The sequence below is a fragment of the Strigops habroptila genome, chromosome 10, assembly GCF_004027225.2.
Source record: "Strigops habroptila isolate Jane chromosome 10, bStrHab1.2.pri, whole genome shotgun sequence".
In the NCBI taxonomy this organism is placed as follows: Eukaryota; Metazoa; Chordata; class Aves; order Psittaciformes; family Psittacidae; genus Strigops; species Strigops habroptila.
In genome coordinates this window covers 19297283-19307823 of record NC_046359.1, presented here as the reverse complement: position 1 = coordinate 19307823, position 10541 = coordinate 19297283, and the positions used below count along the sequence as shown (strand labels likewise).

The 10541-nt window shown below is 44.0% G+C and overlaps 1 protein-coding gene across 4 annotated transcripts in view; it reads left to right on the top strand.

The window, feature by feature from the left end:
* The first annotated feature begins 2061 nt into the window (after positions 1-2061).
* AKT3 (AKT serine/threonine kinase 3) overlaps positions 2062-10541 on the top strand; it is a 154244-nt gene continuing 145764 nt past the window's right edge. For 3 of the 4 annotated variants that reach the window (XM_030499899.1, XM_030499903.1, XM_030499902.1), the window contains exon 1: positions 2062-2193. The gene's annotated coding sequence lies outside the window, so the exon portion shown is untranslated. Of the gene's footprint in view, positions 2507-10541 lie in introns of all 4 variants that reach the window. The other variant, XM_030499898.1, reaches the window with a different exon arrangement.

Below are 10541 nucleotides of genomic sequence, written 5' to 3'. Positions count from 1 at the left end.
GAGTAAGATGATGGTGAATTTAATTTTAAACTCACACTCACACACAAAAAAAATGATTTGCCCATAAATAGTTGTCCATACTGTATAGATAAATCAAAATTATCCTAATCAAGTACCACTGAAAAAGACACATTTAGTCTCCAGGTCAGTAGGACAGATTTCAGCCCACTGTTTCATTTTCAGCAATTTGTAACAAAATAAAATGTCAATGACTATCTTTCCTTGTAGGTAAATGTTGTCCTTGCTATAAAAATCTTTTTACCAGGTGCAAGTGTTTATTTTTCTTCTTTTAAAAATGCAACCAAATGTTACATTTGGTTACAATGTAACCAAATAAAACGTGGGTTTGTGTCAGATTTTCCAGGCCAATTTACATCAAGTGTCTGTTTATAGCTGTAAGCAAATTTATTGTCATCAGAAAAGAAGTATGTCATGGGCGGCTTTTGCAAATTACAAGAAATAAACTAGGATGATCGGCTATACAAATATACTTTACTAATAAGAAATTTGTGACTGTTAGTGGCAGGAATTAAGATACAGCAGGAATGCAACATAAGTTCCCAATCTGACTGATACCAAACACAACGGCTTTTGGTGGGCCCAGATTTCACACTCAGCATTTGGCACCCGAACCGTTGATTGGCAGTCTATCAGCTACTGCCCATACAGATTTCACCCTGCCTCAGGTTCTGGGTCCTTTGGAGGAATTGCAGCAAACAGAAGGCAAGTTCCAAGAACTGTACCTTTAGTTTTTCAGGAGCAGCATAGCCACAACGATCAAAGGAGACATTAGTGAATACACGTATTTTAATAATTGATACTATGGCGCTCTGTAAATATTGATAGTTGATAAGAAATTCACGTTAGTAAAGTGTTTCTGAGAAAGAGGAAGACCAAACGGTAAGTTCTGGGAAAGGAAGTAGCGCTTGGCAAGGTCCTTTTAAATTTCTTTTTCAAAAAGATGCATTAATCAAATAATAAATAAATCTTGCTTTTCTTCAGAATTAGGGGGACGGCGAGCTTAGGCTGCAGCCTGCTAGTCAGAACAGTGCGGCAAACAAACTTCTGAGAGGAAACTCAGCATATTTATGAATGGGATTATTGGTGTGGTTGCCTGCTGCAGCAGGGAAAGGATTCACTGCCCCCGGAGGCAACTTCCCAGTCCTGTGCCAACTCATATGATTATTTAGATGCTCTAAAAAGTCTCTCTGAAGCCCTGTAGCGGCTCAGGGAAAAGGAGGACTGATGTTTCAAATTTCTGTATTGCTCGTGGCAACAGGAAACGTCAGAGAGCCCCGAGCTGATGAACGGTGGTATACGGTTTCTCTGGGTGTTTATTTACCCATTGGAATAACTCGAAGTCTGCATATCGTTTACCAACACCGAGGATGGTGCATCGGCTGCACGCTTCACTGAGGGATGCATTACAGCTTCCCGCGGTGTAACTAGTAGTTTTATTCTTGGAGGAGTTTGAAGAGCCAAGTGGACGGCTCCGGGTACCACATCAAGATAGGGGAGCGTGTACACGCACGAGTGCGAGAACAAAGGACATAACCCCCGGGCCGAACGCGCGGGTCTGCCCAGCAGACGTGCTGCAGCTCGTCCCAGCCACAGCGGAAAGCGGGGCAGCGGCCGCGCTTCTGGTCCCGAGAGGGACGGAGGCAGCTCCATGTCCGCGGCCCCCGGCCAGGGGCAGGACCCCCGGCGCCGGACCCGCGGCCTCAGGCGGGCGGTCTCCCGGTCTGGCAGGCACCGCCCGCCCAACGGCAAGACCCCGGCGCGGTGCCGGCGGACGCCGCTGCCTGCATCCATCCTCCCGCTCCCACCCGCGGCTCGGCGGCGGGACGGGACACGCCGCCCCGTTCGGCTCCCGCCCCTGCCTGCCGGGGTGACCTCCTTTCCTCGCTTTCACCGCTCCCTCCCTCCCTGCCTGCTGCCGCCGCCGGCCCCCCGCCTCCCCCACCCTCACCTCAGCCGCCCCCCTCTGTCTGGCTCCCCCCGCGCTGTCTGGCGGCCCCCCCCGTCCACGCCGCGCTTCTCGCGAGAGCTGGGGATGCCGCCGCCGCCGCCGCCGCCGCGGAAGGGGGAGACACTCGGGGGGAGCCAGTGACGTCGGGAGTTTTCCTGAAAGTCAATAACGAGCCCGGCGGAGGCGGCGGGAGGAGCCGAGAGCGGGGCCCGGGCGGCTCCGGGGTGAGTGCGCCGGGGGGAGCCGCCGCCGCCGCCCTCCTGACCCCGCGCATCGATGCTGCGGCCGCGCTGCCCGCCCGGGCGCCTCCCTGCGTAGCGGGGCGCGCAGTTCCATGTAGCAGCCGCCGCCGCCAGCGCCCTGGGGCCGGAGCCGCCTCCTCCCGCCCCCGCGGAGACACCGGCCGCCAGGGACCGCCGAGCCCGGCGGGGGGACAGGGGAGGAGGCAGCGGCGCCCTCCCTCCCCTTCTCCCCCCGGAGCCGCCGCCGCCGCCCTCCGGCCCCGCAGCAGCGCCCGCGGCGCCGCCGCCTCTGCAGGTACGGGGCGGGAGGGGCCGGGCGGCGGCGGGGCGCTTGGGCGGCGGTGCGCCAGGGGATGCGGGGCGGCGGCGCGGCGCGGCCGGGGGCGGCGGGGAGCGCGGGGCGGGGGCGCCCGTGGCCTAGCGCTGCCGGCGGGGCGGGAGCGGAGGGAGGGGACCGGAGCTGGGGGGGGGTCGCGGTGCCGGCGGCGCGGGGCTGAGGTGGGGAAGGGCGGGGCGGGGAGCGGTTATGTAACGAGGCGGGGGGGGCAGGGGCAGGGCAGGGCGCGCGCCCGGGGTCTTTGCCTGTGCGGGGCCGCCGCGTGGGAACCGGCGGCCCCTCCCCGCCGGGCGCGCGCCAACATAACACCCCTCCTGTCCCCCCCTCCCCGCTTCAGCCTTCCGCGGCCGTGCGCGTGCGGTGTGTGTCCGCGGGGCGGGATGGCGGAGCTGGGAGCGGCGTTACCGCGGGGAACTTCGGTGCGTGCCCCAGCGAGCGTGTGTGCGCGCCCGTGCCTGCGCCCCTGCGCTAAGAATAGCAGCGCGGCCGGCGGGCCGCTGATGTTAGCGCCTCCCTCCCTCCAGTGATGCTGCTAATGCTGCTGCTGCCGCTGCTGTTGCTGCTGCCGCCGGCGGCGGCTCTGGCTGCAAGTAAACAAACCGGCCCCCCCGCCCGCCCCGGCCATCATGGAGGCCGCGGCCCACATGCTAAAGTTGATGCGCGGCCGGCAGTTAACGGCTGCTGGCCGCGCGGAGCGGGGGCCGGGCCTGAGGCGGGCCTGCCCCGAGGCGAGGCCTGCCCTGCCCTGCCCTGCCCTGCCCTGGGCTGCGCTGCCGTGCCCGGAGGCGAGGCGCGGTGCGGGGGTCCGCAGGTGCTGCCGCGGGGCATGGCACGGCACATGGGTGCCCCGGTGTGCAGGGACACGGTCAGGAATGCTGGGAACGCTCGATGCGGGGCTGCTCCGATGGGTCAGCACAGCGCCGCTGAGCAAAAAGTTACCGGATCACACCGTTATATACCGTAGTTTCAATGCAAATGGTCGTGATGTAACGAGCAGTGACAGGCTTGTAGGCTGGTCGGTTGCTTTACATGAGCTGTGCTGATGAGTTTACTTTAGCATGGTAATCTGAGAGGCGGGAAATAGCCAGTACTGCTGCTTTCACGTTCTCCCATTATATGTTATTTCAAGGGTGTATGTAAAAAAAAAACAACAAACAACTCCTTCCCCCCAACTTACTTTCTTACAACTGAAAAGGAATAAAGAATTTAATTTCTCTTGGCCTTTATTCTAAATATTTTTCTTTAATTATCAGTTGACTGGCTACTTGTACATGTCTGCATCATCTCATTGTTGTTACAAAAACGTATCTCTGACTTGATTCACTTGGCCTCTGTTCAAGAGTTTTATTGTGATATACCTGATACCTACATTGCCAGCTTTTTTCAGTACGGAAGAAACGTGCTACAGTCTCTTCTGCTTTCTCTAAAACTTTGCTAATGGGCAAATGTGGTTTCCCCAGTTTTGCGTACAGAGGTCTTTATTTCTCAAGGCAAGAGTCATGCAAATCAGTAGATCTAAACTTTTGACAACTAACATTTTAAGCATGATCTCTTGTTTCTGCCAGCTTCTATAAAAGCTGGTTCTGGCTGTTCTGCACTGGAATGTGGAAAGAGTGTACATGAGATAGAGAAGAAAGTTTATTTTGACTTTTAAAGTAAGTGCACTGCTTAAGAAGATCGAGTTTGTAGGACTGTTTGGTTATTTGGTTTTTTTTGTTGGGTTTTTTTTTTTTTTTTTCCTTGGCAGGAGCCATTAAGTTGACCCCAGTATCTTTAATTGGATTAAGTTGCTAATTATAGTTCATGTGGATATAATTTGCTTGGATGCAACCAGTAAGTCAAGTTCAAGTAAGGGCCAACAAAAACCTGGAGAGATAAGAAAATATCTCTGTTTCCTAGAAGGCTACGCGTAACGTTTGAATAACTTTTTGGTGTAATGCGTGTGGTGTGTGCATGTACACAGGTAACATTAACAAGACTGTCTTGGTTTAGACAGTTTATTCTACAGTGTGTTGTATTACTTTGACTAGGTTTGAATGTATTCGGTAGTGTACTCCCTCGTTTGTTCTGTGTTTTGGGGAAGATGATGTTGTTAAGCAAAAAGCAGCTGTTTTGTGGAAGCTATTGAGAATTCAGACAGGTACTAGTTTGCACTTTGCCCCAGTTGAAGTAGGTACAGTTTTAAGGATTGAATGACATTAATTTGCACTAGAAAATGCTGACTTTTTGTGACTAACAAATGTTCTGTGAAAGGGAAAATATCTTGGTGGGGTTTTTTTTTTGTTTTGTTTTTCTTTTTTCTTTAAGCTTAATGCAAAACCACTTACTAGGGTTCTGCTATTGTTTGTAACCCAAGCTTCTGTTTGCAAGATGTTACCAGAAACCATATCTTGACTTCCAACTACAGTTTGAAACAGCATGTGTCTGAAGTTTGTGTAATAACTAAATGATCCTTCAGACTACTTGGAATTTGTGTAGCACTGATTGATTGGGTGTTCTTTCACTTTCTGGGTGCACATTTTCCCAATTTGAAGAGACCTGTTGAATAATCATTTCTGTACCCAACAAGCAGTTCTTGCTGAATGATTTCTAAATACCCAATTGTTTTGGAAGCAATGACACCAGTACTTCAGTGATTCCCATTAAAATAAATTTGAAATCTCTGTGCTGTTCTTAGTATAAAAAAGATAGAACTATTTCTTAATAATTGTATTTGATTATAGTTTCATTTTGCGCTGTTAATGCAACAGCAGAGGTGGCTGTGGTGACATGGTAGCCTAGCTTTCCTTCAGTTTTGTGGTAGAGACCCAATATTCCTTGGCATCTGTTATGGCTTGGGCTTACTGCTAATTTTAATTGTCACTGGAGAGTGGAAAGACATTGAAATACACTGAGTGAAAACTTTCTTGTACCATTCTTCCATTTTGATATGCATAAATTACTTGCATTAAAAGCAATGCACTGTACTGTAACTGTATTTGTGTGTGTGTTAGTTGCCTTTATACCAAGAGCCCTCTGTTCTTTTTTTCCTAACTAATAAACCAAACATTCTGTTTGAAGTGTGCAGTACTTCTGTTGCAAACAACAGTAACAATTCAAAAAGAGGGGAATAGTTAAATGTGTGCATCCATGAGTTTTGTTTAACATTAAAACGTTGCTTTTATTTTCAGTGTTTGTATGAAATTTACAACTCACTGTTTTAGTACTGTTTCGGTAAGAAAGGATTGCCAACTGAAGTGCCCTTTAAAACTATTCTGGAATACTAGATTAATTTGTGTCATCTCAGATTCTCATTCTGTTAGGATATGCCTAATAAGAATACTGTAGAGGGAGCAGGGGATACTTTCTAGCACAGCCTGTACTTCAGGGAGCTCTGCATTGCTTGTGAGGAAAGGTGTGTTTTCAGTGAGAACCTCTCTTGTCCACCACTATCTTTCCTCCTGTACAGAAGAGACTTCCGAAGAATCACAGGGTCTGCTTGGTAAATGTGTTGCACTAATTACTCTTCTTTGTAACAAGTTGGTACGATGTAGAAGAGATTATTTTCTAAAGATAAGTTACACAGTAAATGGAAAAGCTGAATCAAAGTGTTTAAAGAAAAAATGTGTTAAAAGTCAGAGAAACCAAAACCTACTGGCAAGTAATAAAACACTGAATGTGAAAGTTAACTTTTTAGTGTTTCACATAGTGTAAAAAATAATCTTTAAAGTTTTGGTTTATATTTTCATCTTGACTGAATGTATGAACAACATTCTGGGCTACCTGTATGAAGAGTTTATAAATGAAGCTTAGACAAATCACTAATACATACTGAGAAACAGATTACAGAAAATGCAGGGTTGTAGTAGCCAATTAGTTGGCATTTTGTCCTTGTTCTACAGCTCTAGATCAGTGTTAAGTATGGACATTCATGTAGTTTTGATGCATGCCACAGGTTTCAAACAGATTCTTTTTGTCTTTATTATGTAGAGGTCTTGCTCAGGTCTAGTAGGAAGCTGTGGCAAAGTTAATACTTAAAAAGGAAAAATTCCCCTCCCCTGGGATTGAATATTATTAAATGTTACTGTCAAGGAGAGTAAGCATTTTTGGCTTCTGTATATGAAGATGCATACTTCTGGTCACTTTAAATGTTTCTTTGATTTTTTGATACTATTTCTGTCAAGACTTACTATGTTTAGGTTAAATACCTAAATATATGTTGAGTCCATCTTGACCAGTCTTCTTTCTCCATGTATTTCTATGTGTCTAGGTGTGAGTCATCCTGATCAAAAATAGCATTAAGAACAAGTTGTTGCCCTGTGATTTTTTTTCCTCTGTAATATCCTGACAAAAGAACAGTAGTAATTTTAAAATTCCCTTAAAAGTGCGACTGTGACCTCAGTATTTCATATATATGTCTGAATATACTGACAGCATGTTTGTCAGACTTCCCTGTGTTGTCCATGGGCTAAAGTTATTGAAGTGCCTCTTATAGCAGGAGCAGAGATGAAGAGCATGCTTCAGCTTCACTGAGATTAGTGAAAGTCTTGCCACTACCTTTTTGTAGGTGTGGAATGGCAGCAGTGCCCAAGAGTCAAAAACTACTTGTACAGCTGATTTAGCACCACAGAATTAATGCAGTATTTCTCAGCTGAGTCCCACAGTCTTGCAAAACAATTTCTACCAATACACATAATTTTTTTTCCCCCTAAGGATTTAATGTGCTTCTTGAGATTTGGGTGCAGCCTGCCTTGGGAGGTTTTATTAAAATTGTATCTTTTTCTAATTGTATCGATATACTTTGAGGCAGAGAGTTAAGGTTGCATGTGTGTTTCATGTAATCTGACTTTTCATGTAACATTTGTCAAAGACCTTCATCTAGTGAGTTCTGCATCTAGCCTTAAATGTGTGTAAGCAGTAGTATGCCTTTGAAAAATACACAATCTTCGTTTAAGGTTGTAGAGAATTCCTTCCTTGCTAAGGAAGTTCAGATTGCAAGTTGATGGCAGTAATGCTTGTTGAGGGTGAACAAGAAGATCCAAAGGTTTTAGGTTAGAAGTTGATGATGTTCTAGTAATATATTGCAGTGTCAGTATTTGGCAATTAGTAAGTTCAGCAATGTTTGACTGCTTTGTAGGAAAGAAGCACAAAGCTCATTTCTATTGTTGCAAGGCAGTTCAGAATTTAATTTGTTCGATATCAAGACAATAAATAAATCCTACTATAATAGTTTAAAAGAAAGCTACTTGGTAAACATGTCATCGAATGTTTTCCATCTTTGATATTAATAGTTTGAGAACACATTTTTATCTCTGTGCTTTCCTTGTTACTCAGAGCACTTCACATACTTCTGGTTTTTATTACCTTTGACAGTGCTTTGTATTTTATGCACAATATGATGTTGTGCTGCAGAAAAGTTACTGCCATACAAATAATTAAATATACAAACTTAATGAAACTTTTATTTTGTATCTATTGAAGATACCTGTTAAAATCCTTCATCTCAGAATGAATAGGAATTTCTAGGGTGTTTAAACTTTTGAAAACTAGATTTCCTTTTATTTGGAGTATTCTAGACATAGAAAGCCAATTTTCGTTTGTTTTAAAAATATGGAACTTGAGTTTAATGCTGCTTGCTTGTTTGAGTCATTACTAAACTTTATTACTAAATTACTAAATTTTTGAAGGGAAAAGGAACTTTGTCTTAAAAAGGCAAGAATTACTATTTCTACATTAATCCTCAGCTAGTTAAGGTTGTTATATGTATTTTGAAGTGTTGAGGGAAATAACATTATCATAGGTGGGATACTCAGCTGAGCTAATCCTTGATTTGACTTGCTTTAAGTCTCAAAACTCTCCCAAGTTCATTGTCTCAGTAACTTTTTTTTTTTTTTTGATGTGTAACTTTAGCCCTCCCTTCACCTTTTCTACTTTAAATGTATTCTTTGGTTAAATTTCAGACCTATACTCTACATGTTTCACCACTCTGCTTCTGTCAGATTTTCAGCTATTGTTTTATGTGGTTGGGAGGGGGACAAAAAGGATTTGAAGCATTTTTGTCAATAAACACAATGCAAAACAATGGGTTGTTAATGTTCTGGGATGTTAATGTTCTGGGATTCTAAAGAAACAATTTAGTTACATTTAGAAACTTCCTTTATACCTTGGTAAACAAAGGCAAGGGTGGCTTTGTTCACCTTTAATTATACCTTTGTCCCTTAAAATAACTTGCTTTGGCATTATAATAGGAAAAGAAATACGAAATGATGGTTTCTTTCCTGATAAACTTCTTCAGTTTTGCAGACTCTAAATAAAACATCCAACTTGTATATTAATACAGTGTGCCTGTAATCTCTTAACTAGGCTTATCTAGGCATATTTTAGTTATGTGCAGCTCTTTGACATACTGAAAGTGAAAATAGAAAACTGAAAATATTAAGGCACAAAGCATACACGTAAGCGTGCTTTAAAAAGAGCTATTTATCTTTTCCGAAGTATGTTGTTTTCCCTTACCGCAGGGTGTAGGCAGTGCCATTTCCCTATTATTCCCCTCATTTTTCCAAGTCAAGGGTTGTGAAATAAAGTTGTTAGGTGAACTTTTGATACCAATATTCTTGGAGACATTGAGGACTTTGGTACAAAATTTAATATAAAAATTATTTGCAATGCCTATCATGGAGATTTCTTGGATTTTTTGAATTTGTTTTAAAATTTCTAAAGTATGAACATTTCTACTTAGTATTTAGGGGTATCTTTAAGTGTCTTAATTGTACATACATAAATATTACCATTTCATAAATTTAGGATCTATTCTCTTTTAATACTCCTGTTTTTTTGAGTCCTTTGTCTTGTCAAGGCAGTTCGTATTTTGTTTTGTGTCGAGTGTAGGCTGGTCGTTTGTTTGGTTTTTGTGTGGTTTTTTTGCTCTATTTCAAAAATAATCAGAATAGGTAGTTCGTAAAAGGCTGTATGAATACTCTATACTTTTTAGATAAAGCACTCAGCTGAACGTGATTCTTCCATTAGCATTATGGGCTAATTTGATTTAGTAGGTTTTGTAGCAGTCTCTGTTCTGCAATGTAGTCTTTTGTGTAATTTTTAATGATGTGCAATATATCCTCTAATTGTTTGACCAGACTTTAGATAACAACTTGGGTAGGGGAAAAGGATATGCATGCGTTTTTCATATAAATAAAACTTGGATCTCAGCTTCCAATTCTAAAGACAACTTTGTTTTTAGTTTAGAGCCTTATCTTTTGAATTCCTTGCTCTTTGATTGCAACTGGCACTGGAAACAGTTGCAGCCTGTTGTCTTGGAGGATTCAAACTCAAATTTGAGAAAACCTCTTAAGAGCTTGATCTGCTACAAAAAAAGCCCCCAAAGCAGGGAAGCAAACATGTGTGATGGAAGCCTCTAGAGGGTGAGAGAAATAAGGAGATGGAGATGATGAGATTTGGCTCTGCTTATGTTGAGGACCAAAGAATCTCAGTGAGTCAGGCAAAGTGAATCACAAAGATTCACTTGCTGTTTTTTTTTTTTTACCCAAACATTTTATTAAACAAATGATTACTTGTAAAAAGGGAAAAGGGTAGTTCCCTTATGTGTTAAGAGAATAAGGTTGGATGAATCACTAAGTTGATAATGCTACAAGAAGCTATAGGGGTAGTTTCTGGAAGCACTGAAACTGATACTGTTGGTATTCTTTCTGGTAACTTCAGTTGGTAAATGTGAGAGTATCTGTTTTTTCTCAACTCCAAAATTGTTGAAAGCAGGAGCCTGTGTTTATGAAAGTTCTTACAACAGAGACCTGAATCATACAGTTTACACTGAATTTATGGGCACTGTCTTCTTTACTCAGCTGTCTCTTGTCACAGGGGAAATGGGAGGATGCCCAGATTCCAAGGGAGTGTTGCCTGTTGTTACGAATCTCAATGATTATTCACTTGCACATAGTGGTTGTTAAGTGTAGACCCGAACCACTGTTTTTAGTCCTTCTGCTTGGATGGGATTTCC